Here is a 16226-nt window from a genome sequence, read left to right on the forward strand (position 1 = left end):
CTCAATGAGTTCTATCTTTACTATTAAATTGAATAAAATTTCGATTCAAAAATACTAAATTGAGTAATTAAATTAATTAGTCAAGGCTGGCTGGCCTGACAGCGGTGTTAGGTGACATCGCGACTTTTAATGGATTTTGGATCATGACATTATATTTATTAAATAGACCAAAAAGGAAAATTCACAGGAAGAAGAAAAGGTTAATATAATTAAGGCTACATACAGAGACTATAGCTTTGATGTTATCTCTTGTTATAGGGATATATTAAAACGGTGGGTCTCCTTGTTTCTAAGACTTAGAAGAACATGCAAAAGATTTTGCTCAATGGGCTCACCATTAATTCCTTTTATGCTCGTGCACTATTTCTGTCACAACCCAAAATCCGACTAGTCGTGATGGCACTTAACCCAACCTGCTAGGTAAACCAATTAACCACTAATTAATTCCAATAATAATTAATAAAGTAATTAAGTAAAGAAATATCCGAATCTAATACATTCCCCAAGAACTGGTAGTACAAATCATGAGATTCTAAGAATAGAGTTTATGAAGCCGAAATGAAATAAATACATAGTTTGTTTGAAAAGTACATAAATAGAGTTTTATAGATCTAAGGCTACCACGAACAAGGGACAGTTACAACTGGAACGCAGGTACATCTTTAATCCAGCTCCCATCGAACACAGCAACATCAGTAACCAACATCTGCATGCAAGGTGCGGAAGTGTAGTATGAGTACAACCGACCACATGTACTCAATAAGTAACAAACCTAACCTTAGGTTGAAAGTAGTGACGAGCTAACAAAAAGGGGTCGGGTCCAACACAAATATTCCACAACAGTTCATAACAGTATAGTACAAGTAACAAACGAGTATCTCAGAAATAAAAGGCTCAGTTCATTCACAAATCGAGAAAAATAGGCATCTCTTTTCAAGTATCTCAGTGAAAATCCAAATATTTTACCGAAAATCTAATATACGAGTAAGTTTGAAAACTGTGATTTTTCCCAAAACTCCTTTCAATAAATAGTAAGATGTTTCATTTTCAGATAGCATGAGGAAGGTACTTCTCTATGCCTACATGTCAAGATACAGGTAAAATCATAAATGTCCCCAAAACTGGATAGCAGAAGGAAAGGCACCCATATGCATGTATCTCAAGTACGCATGTCAAATGCAATGCATCTCGATGATGAGCTCATGTACTCACACTCTCAGAGTACTCAATCTCACTGTCTCGCATTCTCTCTCACTATGCTCAGCACACTCAAACACTCAGCATTGTACCATACCCGATGCGGCGTGCAGCCAGATCCCTATTTATAGTCGACTGCGCTCACTAGGGGTGTGCAGACTTCGGAGGGGCTCCTTTCCGCCCAAGCGCTATATCGATGCAGCGTGCAGCCTGACCCAGTCATATAAGTAGCCATAAAGCTTGTTGCGGCGTGCAACCCGATCCACAGAATGTATATAATATATTGATGCACCGTGCAGCCCGATCCCATAAAATGTAATCAATAGAACATGTTGTGGCGTGCAACCCGATCCCAAAATATCACTCTCACTCAGGCCCTCGGCCTTACTCCGTCATCAATCTCTCCAGTCTCTCTCACGGGCTCACAATGTCATGAAACTAGCCCGGCAATAATGATATGATGTATCAATAAATAACGAATACTGAGATATGATATGAATGCATGAATATGACTGAGTACGAAATATCAGTGAAGTCAGTGCGATGACAGTAAGAAACGATTACTATGGATCCAAACAATATCGGCAAAATACCTAAACATGATCTAGCATGATTGACAGCTTGACCACTTTATCCCATGATGAAAACACAGATATCAATAAAGTAGGACCATTATATAGTGCTATGAAAATAACAGAGTCCCAATTCACATGGAGCACGCCCACACGTCCGTCACCTAGCATGTGTGTCACCTCAATACCAATCACATAACACGTATTTCGGGGTTTCATACACTCAGCACTAAGATTAGAAGAGTTACTTACCTCAAACAAGCCAATACCACTGCCGAACAAGCCAAGCGGTGCTCCAAAGATGCCATCTCGCGCGTTCAAACCTCCGAATGGCTCGAAACTAACCAAAAACAACTCAAGTACATCAAACAATGCTAAAGGAACCAATCCCGATCGAAAAAGATCAAATCTTGAATCAAAAACCTGAAATCGGCCAAAAGTCCAACTGGGCCCGCACCTCGGAACCCGACAAAATTTACAAAATTCAACAACCCATTCAATTACGAGTCCAAACATACTAGTTTCACTCAAATCTGACTCTAATTCGATGTTCAAAACTCGAAAATTCATATTATGAAACTTTAGGCCAAAACCCCCAATTTCCTCTTTAAAATTCATCAACCAAAAGCAAATATTGAAGATAAATTCATGGAATATAACCAAAACTGAGTAGAGAACACTTACCCAAATTCCTATGGTGCAATTTTCTCCAACAATCGCCTCAATCCGAACTTGAAAATGTAAAAATGAAGCCAATATCACGAACCCTTGTATATAACACTTTGCCCAGCACATCCGCATTTGTGGAAAATTCGTTGCACCTGCGACCACCGCTTTTGTGGAAACACCTCGCACCTGCGCTGCTCGGCTTCCTCACCATTTCCACTTTTGCGACTCGTTGTCGCATCTGTGCCATCGCAGGTGCGAAAATCACATCGCACCTGCGACCTCTGCTGACACCCTCCAACTCTGCACCTGTGCTCGAGCTGTCGCACCTGCGGCATCGCGTATGCGCATAAATCTCTGCTTCTATGGTCTTCCTCACCCAGCACTATTCTCGCATCTGCGACGCCTTTGTCACTTTTGCGGACATCGCACCTGCGCAAACCAACCGCATGTGCGATTATACCAGAACCAGCAGCCTCCAGCTTTGCACATGAAGTGAAAATGATCTAAACCTCGCCCAAAACTCATCCGGGCCACTCGGGACCCCGTCCGAATATACTAACAAGTCCAATAACATAACACGGACCTACTTGAGGCCTCAAATCACGCATAACCACATAAAAATGACGAATCGCATCTTAAATCGAAACCTATGAACTTTGAAACTTCAATTTCCACAACTGATGCTGAAACCTATCGAATTACGTCCGATTGATCTCAAATTTTGCACACACGTCACATTTCACATTATGGACCAATTCCAATTTCCAGAATCGGATTCCGACCCCGATATCAAAAAGTCCATTTCAAGCCAAATTCTATTATGGACCTCCGAATCACAATCCGGACGCGCTCCTAAATCCAAAATCACCCAACAGAGCTAACGGAACCAGCAAAACTCCGCTACATGTTCAAATTCACCAAAAGTCAAACTTGGTCAACTCTCCCAATTTAAAGCTTCAATAATAAAATCCATTCTTCCAATTCGATTCTGAATAACCTGAAAATATCAAAACCAACGATTACGATTCACATAAGTCATAATGCATCATACGGAGCTACTCATGCTTGTAAACTACAGAGCGAAGTGCAAATGCTCAAAACGACCGGTTGGGTCGTTACATCCTCCCCCACTTAAACATACGTTCGTCCTCGAACGTGTCCAGATTTGTTCTCAAAGCCATCAAACCACCGTATAACCTTACCATGCACATACCCGGGGGTGATATCACTTCACCCTATCCCATATAGGTCTAATAACATAACATAACTGAGATTTCCTTAATTCAACCTAGCCCATAAGCCTTAGAATCCAATTCCCAGCATTTGGAACTTTCTATAAGATCAGAATCTCGCATCAACACTCTGGATAAGTCTGAACAAGCTGTATCAAGCCATATCCATAACCCAAGATGTAATCACATGATATACCGCATAACTCAAATACCCATAGCAATGATTTCTAATCACAACAACTCTCCAAAATAACCCAATTCCGGTAATAACCTCTTGTCAATGCAAACCTCATCCTAAAACCTTCGTACATTGCCGATGATAAAAGAAACACGCGGAAACTCATAACCATTCATTTGATCAACCAGTCATGGAACTCCCTCTCCTTCGACAAGAGCTATAGCAAATTTCTAAGCCGACTTTCGATATTATCCTTCCAACCATGTTGTAATCTATTTCGATAGTATCCATCCTAGGTCCAATGACCTCACCACATCCAACATGACCACTCTAGTGACATGACACATCAATACAATATGAAGCCATAACCCACACAATTTGTGCACCAATAAGCAACAATCCAAATGTACCCAATCACGAAAATGACTCAAACAAGAGAACCATCCCACAAGCTCAACGAGTAACACCACAACACGATGATAAGAACCCATCACACACCGTAGAATCATAACACATGAATCTAACACAAAGGATCATATCTCAACATAAATCTATCGCAATGCGCGACCCCATCCAAACACTGGCTCATATGAGACACCTCGAGCCACCATGCTCAAAATCAATAACCACGCACAATTCGACATCAAGTCCGCAAAGTGCATTACCATAAACATGGAGAAGCCAATGACACAATGCCACCCAAAACTCGAAAGTACATAACCAATACGCAATCAATCATGCAATACCCAAATACTCATCTCGCTCAAATTCCGCTATAAGGCCCCAATAGAACTGCACCATGGGTGCATACAACCAACGGTTCACAACCCGTCGCAGCATAGAAGAGTAACTCACCGAACATAACAGAACACGAATAAGCTCATCTACAACTGAATGACACATCCCTCAACAATAGCAGTATGGAGCCAACCAATCCGGCTTGGTGTAGAATACACATCCTAATTAGGCCTACCAATGGACCCCCAACTCAACTCTGGGCACCCACACATGGATAAATATCCCTTCGAAAGCCCACAATAACCGAATCATAACGCTTACTATCATCTAGCTAGCTTCGGCCATGACTTCACAGTCCACAACCATGAAAACAACCTGCTCTTGAGAACTCCCAGTCTCTAAATCCATAGAACACACGTATCCCATATCTGATCTCAACTCCACCGCCAGAATGTCTAACTCATCTCTCATACACGATAATCCCACGAGGAATACTTCGAAAATTCTTCCATGCCACATAGCAAAATTTGAATATCAGCAGTCGATCAACCATAAGAGTGTCGCAATACCAGTGAAGTATCCATAAATTAAAACACATTGCCCCATTCTGAAATGTATACTCTCATCAAGCCATGCCAAATAGTAATATCATTTACCTAGTCATCTAAAACTGTCCATGCTTCTAAACAGAATTGTGATCCCGCTCACATAAATCTCAATCCCACACAACACACCACATATACCATGCCATCATATGAAAAATACGATAACTTTATAGTCCACTCTGAATCAAAAGCAACTACATACTCAATTAGACAAGGAACTTCCATTTGATCTCATCCCGGAGAAAATCCCAATACGCAACATATTATTCACGCCGATAGGAAATATATTCCTCAAATCGTGGTAAAAACAATTGAGAACTCTTTGAAACCCATTTTCACACAACCAAGTTATCATAACCGAATCTCTCCAACTCAACCCAGCCACGCAGGTTGCCAAGACCCAAGAGCATTGCCACAAAACACCTGTAGAGATTAGCCACGTCATAAGTACCCAGAGAACCGATCATCCCCATTATTGTGCTAATCCAACCTACTATCACGCTGTCCTATTTCTCCAAGTCCTTTAGAAATTTCCTTCAAATTGATACTTCTCCTTGCTAGAACACCACGATCCCTAACCAAAATTTACCACACAAGAGACCCTAGTATAAAACCATAATGCCTTAAGGCCCATAAGTCGCTGACTCCCCTCTTAAGCACCCCAAGGCACCACAACCGAGACACCTACTCTAAAGAGACCTTATGTGAACCTAAAATTATTTCCTTCACCTTCTTGATACTGAAATGCACAATCCATAATGATATAAAATTCCACAAGTCTCGACAGCATCCAATGCAACTCCCAGTTTCTAGCCATATATAAATCTTGAAATTTCCAAATCGCTACATATATATCTTGAATCCATTAGAACCATTCTCGAGAGTCAACCACTTTACTCAAATCTCAATTGAACCGACCATACGGGCCGAACGACCTGTGCCCCATTAGCACACCAACGCCTAAGGGAATAAAGAGTAACCCACACTCCTAAGTAACCGAGCAAATTCCTACTCCATGTACACTATATCCTTTGCGAATAACCACACAATTATTTTATGATTCATATATGCCCATAGAGTGTAATACAACCCGTATCCAGAAATTCCCTTACTCGAGTCATCCTCAATCTCAACTGCTGCAAGTCATAACTGATTCACCAGTATACCTCAAACTGAAACAAATACAACACTTAATCGTGCAATCCACTCGTCAATAGCAGACTTTCCTACTTGGCTTGAAGCCATAGAACAAAACAGTTGATAACATCACGATATCCATGCTCAATTGCTGCCAGAATTTTCGTGCTGAAATTCAACTAAATCCTTCGCAAGCCCATGTAACACAAACCATATAATACCTCAAGTCTGAAAATCTCGCATTCACCCTTGTAATAGTCAAGCCAACTCCCACAAGCGATCCAAACACAAATTGCAACATATATCACTCACTAGTAAAAGATAACTCTCTACAAAACATCATAAGGACCACACAACCTTAGGAAACCTCGCAGGAGATAACCCGCCCGCTCTACCTTAAACTGACATCTCTCTATACCCTTCCACAGTCACGACTACTACGCAATCACTTAGTCTTCTTCATTCTGAACTCATCGACAAGACATGAGAATCTACTTCACTCTACAACCAAACAACATGAGATATCCCTCAACACACCCATAACTCGAGACCATACGCCAAATCAAGATAGAAATCAGACACCCCATAGTCCTTGCTACATCTCAAGTAAACTCTTCTCGTCACATTCGAACAATCTGAACACATCTCGCAGTCTCATCATACTCATCATATAGTCATCCAATCACAAATTCCACTAATAGGGACACCAACAGACCTATAAGTCCCAAAAGCACGTGCTCACATAATAGAAATCTTCGTGCTCAAGCTACAGTCAAAACTCGGCCACAAGTCCTCCAGACTGGCCTATCATCAGCACGCCAAATTCATATCTCGCACCTTAACCATGGAATCACAAGCAGTAGGCGCATAGCCGATACCAAGCGCTCACATGCGCATACGAATGCGTGGAAGAAATTCAAAAAATTACGCTTCAAGTTGAATTAATGTCGCAGATAAAGAATGAAAGATGGGAAGTATATCCTAAATGCCCTGTAGCCTCTCGAAGATAGGTATGGACGTCATCATACCGATTCGCAAGACTCTACTAGGCACTTGTTCATGACTTGTAGAACTTATGAACCTAGAGCTCTGATACCACATTGTCATGACCCAAAATACGACTAGTCGTGATGGCACCTAACCCAACCCGCTAGGTAAGCCAATTAACCACTAACCAATTTCAATAATAATTAATAAAGCAATTAAGTAAAGAAATATATGAATCTAATTCATTCCCCAAGAACTGGTAGTATAAACCATGAGATTCTAAGAATAGAGTTTACAAAGCCAAAATAAAATAAATACATAGTCTTTTTGAAAAGTACATAAATAGAGTTTTATAGATCTAAGGCTACCACGAACAAGGGACAGTTACAACTAGAACGCAGGTACATCTTTAATCCAGCTCCCATCGAACATAGCAACATCAGTAACCAACATCTGCACGCAAGGTGCAGAAGTGTAGTATGAGTACAACCAACCCCATATACTTAATAAGTAACAAACCTAACCTTAGGTTGAAAGTAGTGACAAGCTAACAAAAAGGGGTTGGGTCCAATACCAATATTCCACAACAGTTCATAACAGTATAGTATAAGTAACAAACAAGTATCTCAGAAATAAAAGGCTCAGTTCGTTCACAGTTCGAGAAAAATAGGCATCTCTTTTCAAGTATCTCATTGAAAATCCAAATCTTTTACCGAAAAGTCAATATACGAGTAAGTTTGAAAACTGTGATTTTTCCCAAAACTCCTTTCAACAAATAGTAAGATGTTTCATTTTCAGATAGCATGAGGAAGGTACTTCTCTATGCCTACATGTCAAGATACAGGTAAAATCATAAATGTCCCCAAAACTGGATAGCAGAAGGAAAGGAACCTATATGCATGTATCTCAAGTACGCATGTCAAATGCAATGCATCTCGATGATGAGCTCATGTACTCACACACTCAGAGTATTCAATTTCACTGTCTCGCATTCTCTCTCTCACTATGCTCAGCACACTCAAACGCTCAGCATTGTACCATACCCGATGCGGTGTGCAGCCAGATCCCTATTTATAGTCGACTGCGCTCACTAGGGGTGTGCAGACTTCGGAGGGGCTCCTTTCTGCCCAAGCACTATATCGATGCGGCGCGCAGCCCGACCCAATCATATAAGTAGCCATAAATCTCGTTGCGGCGTGCAACCCGATCCATAGAATGTAATTAATATATTGATGCGCCGTGCAGCCCGATCCCATAAAATGTAATCAATATAACATGTTGTAGCGTGCAACCCGATCCCAAAATATCACTCTCACTCAGGCCCTCGGCCTTACTCAGTTATCAATATCTCCAATCTCTCTCACGGGCTCACAATGTCATGAAACTAGCCCGGCAATAATGATATGATGTATCAATAAATAACGGATACTGAGATATGATATGAATGCATGAATATGACTGAGTACGAAATATCAGTGAAATCAGTGCGATGACAGTAAGAAACGATTACTATGGATCCAAACAATATCGGCAAAATACCTAAACATGATCTAGCATGATTGACAGCTTGACCACTTTATCCCATGATGAAAACACAGATATCAATAAAGTAGGACCATTATATAGTGCTATGAAAATAACAGAGTCCCAATTCACATGGAGCACGCCCACACGTCCGTCACCTAGCATGTGTGTCACCTCAATACCAATCACATAACACGTATTTCGGGGTTTCATACACTCAGCACTAAGATTAGAAGAGTTACTTACCTCAAACAAGCCAATACCACTGCCGAACAAGCCAAGCGGTGCTCCAAAGATGCCATCTCGCGCGTTCAAACCTCCGAATGGCTCGAAACTAACCAAAAACAACTCAAGTACATCAAACAATGCTAAAGGAACCAATCCCGATCGAAAAAGATCAAATCTTGAATCAAAAACCTGAAATCGGCCAAAAGTCCAACTGGGCCCGCACCTCGGAACCCGACAAAATTTACAAAATTCAACAACCCATTCAATTACGAGTCCAAACATACTAGTTTCACTCAAATCTGACTCCAATTCGATGTTCAAAACTCGAAAATTCATATTATGAAACTTTAGGCCAAAACCCCCAATTTCCTCTTTAAAATTCATCAACCAAAAGCAAATATTGAAGATAAATTCATGGAATATAACCAAAACTGAGTAGAGAACACTTACCCAAATTCCTATGGTGCAATTTTCTCCAACAATCGCCTCAATCCGAACTTGAAAATGTAAAAATGAAGCCAATATCACGAACCCTTGTATATAACACTTTGCCCAGCACATCCGCATTTGTGGAAAATTCGTTGCACCTGCAACCACCGCTTTTGTGGAAACACCTCGCACCTGCGCTGCTCGGCTTCCTCACCATTTCCACTTTTGCGACTCGTTGTCGCATCTGTGCCATCGCAGGTGCGAAAATCACATCGCACCTGCGACCTCTGCTGACACCCTCCAACTCTGCACCTGTGCTCGAGCTGTCGCACCTGCGGCATCGCGTATGCGCATAAATCTCTGCTTCTATGGTCTTCCTCACCCAGCACTATTCTCGCATCTGCGACGCCTTTGTCACTTTTGCGGACATCGCACCTGCGCAAACCAACCGCATGTGCGATTATACCAGAACCAGCAGCCTCCAGCTTTGCACATGAAGTGAAAATGATCTAAACCTCGCCCAAAACTCATCCGGGCCACTCGGGACCCCGTCCGAATATACTAACAAGTCCAATAACATAACACGGACCTACTTGAGGCCTCAAATCACGCATAACCACATAAAAATGACGAATCGCATCTTAAATCGAAACCTATGAACTTTGAAACTTCAATTTCCACAACTGATGCTGAAACCTATCGAATTACGTCCGATTGATCTCAAATTTTGCACACACGTCACATTTCACATTATGGACCAATTCCAATTTCCAGAATCGGATTCCGACCCCGATATCAAAAAGTCCATTTCAAGCCAAATTCTATTATGGACCTCCGAATCACAATCCGGACGCGCTCCTAAATCCAAAATCACCCAACAGAGCTAACGGAACCAGCAAAACTCCGCTACATGTTCAAATTCACCAAAAGTCAAACTTGGTCAACTCTCCCAATTTAAAGCTTCAATAATAAAATCCATTCTTCCAATTCGATTCTGAATAACCTGAAAATATCAAAACCAACGATTACGATTCACATAAGTCATAATGCATCATACGGAGCTACTCATGCTTGTAAACTACAGAGCGAAGTGCAAATGCTCAAAACGACCGGTTGGGTCGTTACATCCTCCCCCACTTAAACATACGTTCGTCCTCGAACGTGTCCAGATTTGTTCTCAAAGCCATCAAACCACCGTATAACCTTACCATGCACATACCCGGGGGTGATATCACTTCACCCTATCCCATATAGGTCTAATAACATAACATAACTGAGATTTCCTTAATTCAACCTAGCCCATAAGCCTTAGAATCCAATTCCCAGCATTTGGAACTTTCTATAAGATCAGAATCTCGCATCAACACTCTGGATAAGTCTGAACAAGCTGTATCAAGCCATATCCATAACCCAAGATGTAATCACATGATATACCGCATAACTCAAATACCCATAGCAATGATTTCTAATCACAACAACTCTCCAAAATAACCCAATTCCGGTAATAACCTCTTGTCAACGCAAACCTCATCCTAAAACCTTCGTACATTGCCGATGATAAAAGAAACACGCGGAAACTCATAACCATTCATTTGATCAACCAGTCATGGAACTCCCTCTCCTTCGACAAGAGCTATAGCAAATTTCTAAGCCGACTTTCGATATTATCCTTCCAACCATGTTGTAATTTATTTCGATAGTATCCATCCTAGGTCCAATGACCTCACCACATCCAACATGACCACTCTAGTGACATGACACATCAATACAATATAAAGCCATAACCCACACAATTTGTGCACCAATAAGCAACAATCCAAATGTACCCAATCACGAAAATGACTCAAACAAGAGAACCATCCCACAAGCTCAACGAGTAACACCACAACACGATGATAAGAACCCATCACACACCGTAGAATCATAACACATGAATCTAACACAAAGGATCATATCTCAACATAAATCTATCGCAATGCGCGACCCCATCCAAACACTGGCTCATATGAGACACCTCGAGCCACCATGCTCAAAATCAATAACCACGCACAATTCGACATCAAGTCCGCAAAGTGCATTACCATAAACATGGAGAAGCCAATGACACAATGCCACCCAAAACTCGAAAGTACATAACCAATACGCAATCAATCATGCAATACCCAAATACTCATCTCGCTCAAATTCCGCTATAAGGCCCCAATAGAACTGCACCATGGGTGCATACAACCAACGGTTCACAACCCGTCGCAGCATAGAAGAGTAACTCACCGAACATAACAGAACACGAATAAGCTCATCTACAACTGAATGACACATCCCTCAACAATAGCAGTATGGAGCCAACCAATCCGGCTTGGTGTAGAATACACATCCTAATTAGGCCTACCAATGGACCCCCAACTCAACTCTGGGCACCCACACATGGATAAATATCCCTTCGAAAGCCCACAATAACCGAATCATAACGCTTACTATCATCTAGCTAGCTTCGGCCATGACTTCACAGTCCACAACCATGAAAACAACCTGCTCTTGAGAACTCCCAGTCTCTAAATCCATAGAACACACGTATCCCATATCTGATCTCAACTCCACCGCCAGAATGTCTAACTCATCTCTCATACACGATAATCCCACGAGGAATACTTCGAAAATTCTTCCATGCCACATAGCAAAATTTGAATATCAGCAGTCGATCAACCATAAGAGTGTCGCAATACCAGTGAAGTATCCATAAATTAAAACACATTGCCCCATTCTGAAATGTATACTCTCATCAAGCCATGCCAAATAGTAATATCATTTACCTAGTCATCTAAAACTGTCCATGCTTCTAAACAGAATTGTGATCCCGCTCACATAAATCTCAATCCCACACAACACACCACATATACCATGCCATCATATGAAAAATACGATAACTTTATAGTCCACTCTGAATCAAAAGCAACTACATACTCAATTAGACAAGGAACTTCCATTTGATCTCATCCCGGAGAAAATCCCAATACGCAACATATTATTCACGCCGATAGGAAATATATTCCTCAAATCGTGGTAAAAACAATTGAGAACTCTTTGAAACCCATTTTCACACAACCAAGTTATCATAACTGAATCTCTCCAACTCAACCCAGCCACGCAGGTTGCCAAGACCCATTAGCATTGCCACAAAACACCTGTAGAGATTAGCCACGTCATAAGTACCCAGAGAACCGATCATCCCCATTATTGTGCTAATCCAACCTACTATCACGCTGTCCTATTTCTCCAAGTCCTTTAGAAATTTCCTTCAAATTGATACTTCTCCTTGCTAGAACACCACGATCCCTAACCAAAATTTACCACACAAGAGACCCTAGTATAAAACCATAATGCCTTAAGGCCCATAAGTCGCTGACTCCCCTCTTAAGCACCCCAAGGCACCACAACCGAGACACCTACTCTAAAGAGACCTTATGTGAACCTAAAATTATTTCCTTCACCTTCTTGATACTGAAATGCACAATCCACAATGATATAAAATTCCACAAGTCTCGACAGCATCCAATGCAACTCCCAGTTTCTAGCCATATATAAATCTTGAAATTTCCAAATCGCTACATATATATCTTGAATCCATTAGAACCATTCTCGAGAGTCAACCACTTTACTCAAATCTCAATTGAACCGACCATACGGGCCGAACGACCTGTGCCCCATTAGCACACCAACGCCTAAGGGAATAAAGAGTAACCCACACTCCTAAGTAACCGAGCAAATTCCTACTCCATGTACACTATATCCTTTGCGAATAACCACACAATTATTTTATGATTCATATATGCCCATAGAGTGTAATACAACCCGTATCCAGAAATTCCCTTACTCGAGTCATCCTCAATCTCAACTGCTGCAAGTCATAACTGATTCACCAGTATACCTCAAACTGAAACAAATACAACACTTAATCGTGCAATCCACTCGTCAATAGCAGACTTTCCTACTTGGCTTGAAGCCATAGAACAAAACAGTTGATAACATCACGATATCCATGCTCAATTGCTGCCAGAATTTTCGTGCTGAAATTCAACTAAATCCTTCGCAAGCCCATGTAACACAAACCATATAATACCTCAATCTGAAAATCTCGCATTCACCCTTGTAATAGTCAAGCCAACTCCCACAAGCGATCCAAACACAAATTGCAACATATATCACTCACTAGTAAAAAATAACTCTCTACAAAACATCATAAGGACCACACAACCTTAGGAAACCTCGCAGGAGATAACCCGCCCGCTCTACCTTAAACTGACATCTCTCTATACCCTTCCACAGTCACGACTACTACGCAATCACTTAGTCTTCTTCATTCTGAACTCATCGACAAGACATGAGAATCTACTTCACTCTACAACCAAACAACATGAGATATCCCTCAACACACCCATAACTCGAGACCATACGCCAAATCAAGATAGAAATCAGACACCCCATAGTCCTTGCTACATCTCAAGTAAACTCTTCTCATCACATTCGAACAATCTGAACACATCTCGCAGTCTCATCATACTCATCATATAGTCATCCAATCACAAATTCCACTAATAGGGACACCAACAGACCTATAAGTCCCAAAAGCACGTGCTCACATAATAGAAATCTTCGTGCTCAAGCTACAGTCAAAACTCGGCCACAAGTCCTCCAGACTGGCCTATCATCAGCACGCCAAATTCATATCTCGCACCTTAACCATGGAATCACAAGCAGTAGGCGCATAGCCGATACCAAGCGCTCACATGCGCATACGAATGCGTGGAAGAAATTCAAAAAATTACGCTTCAAGCTGAATTAATGCCGCAGATAAAGAATGAAAGATGGGAAGTATATCCTAAATGCCCTGTAGCCTCTCGAAGATAGGTATGGACGTCATCATACCGATTCGCAAGACTCTACTAGGCACTTGTTCATGACTTGTAGAACTTATGAACCTAGAGCTCTGATACCACATTGTCATGACCCAAAATACGACTAGTCGTGATGGCACCTAACCCAACCCGCTAGGTAAGCCAATTAACCACTAACCAATTTCAATAATAATTAATAAAGCAATTAAGTAAAGAAATATATGAATCTAATTCATTCCCCAACAACTGGTAGTATAAACCATGAGATTCTAAGAATAGAGTTTACAAAGCCAAAATAAAATAAATACATAGTCTTTTTGAAAAGTACATAAATAGAGTTTTATAGATCTAAGGCTACCACGAACAAGGGACAGTTACAACTAGAACGCAGGTACATCTTTAATCCAGCTCCCATCGAACATAGCAACATCAGTAACCAACATCTGCACGCAAGGTGCAGAAGTGTAGTATGAGTACAACCAACCCCATATACTTAATAAGTAACAAACCTAACCTTAGGTTGAAAGTAGTGACAAGCTAACAAAAAGGGGTTGGGTCCAATACCAATATTCCACAACAGTTCATAACAGTATAGTATAAGTAACAAACAAGTATCTCAGAAATAAAAGGCTCAGTTTGTTCACAGTTCGAGAAAAATAGGCATCTCTTTTCAAGTATCTCATTGAAAATCCAAATCTTTTACCGAAAAGTCAATATACGAGTAAGTTTGAAAACTGTGATTTTTCCCAAAACTCCTTTCAACAAATAGTAAGATGTTTCATTTTCAGATAGCATGAGGAAGGTACTTCTCTATGCCTACATGTCAAGATACAGGTAAAATCATAAATGTCCCCAAAACTGGATAGCAGAAGGAAAGGAACCTATATGCATGTATCTCAAGTACGCATGTCAAATGCAATGCATCTCGATGATGAGCTCATGTACTCACACACTCAGAGTATTCAATTTCACTGTCTCGCATTCTCTCTCTCACTATGCTCAGCACACTCAAACGCTCAGCATTGTACCATACCCGATGCGGTGTGCAGCCAGATCCCTATTTATAGTCGACTGCGCTCACTAAGGGTGTGCAGACTTCGGAGGGGCTCCTTTCTGCCCAAGCACTATATCGATGCGGCGCGCAGCCCGACCCAATCATATAAGTAGCCATAAATCTCGTTGCGGCGTGCAACCCGATCCATAGAATGTAATTAATATATTGATGCGCCGTGCAGCCCGATCCCATAAAATGTAATCAATATAACATGTTGTAGCGTGCAACCCGATCCCAAAATATCACTCTCACTCAGGCCCTCGGCCTTACTCAGTTATCAATATCTCCAATCTCTCTCACGGGCTCACAATGTCATGAAACTAGCCCGGCAATAATGATATGATGTATCAATAAATAACGGATACTGAGATATGATATGAATGCATGAATATGACTGAGTACGAAATATCAGTGAAATCAGTGAGATGACAGTAAGAAACGATCACTATGGATTCAAACAATATCGGCAAAATACCTAAACATGATATCTAGCATGATTGACAGCTTAACCACTTTATCCCATGATGAAAACACGGATATCAATAAAGTAGGACCACTATACAGTGCTAAGGAAATAACAGAGTCCCAATTCACATGGAGCACGCCCACACGCCCGTCACCTAGCATGTGTATCACCTCAATACCAATCACATAACACGTATTTTGAGGTTTCATACCCTCAACACTAAGATTAGAAGAGTTACTTACCTCAAATAAGCTAATACCACTGCCGAACAAGCCAAGCGGTGCTTCAAAGATGTCATCTCACGTGTTCCGACCTCCG

Source organism: Nicotiana tabacum, chromosome 18 (assembly GCF_000715075.1).
Source record: "Nicotiana tabacum cultivar K326 chromosome 18, ASM71507v2, whole genome shotgun sequence".
In the NCBI taxonomy this organism is placed as follows: domain Eukaryota; kingdom Viridiplantae; phylum Streptophyta; class Magnoliopsida; order Solanales; family Solanaceae; genus Nicotiana; species Nicotiana tabacum.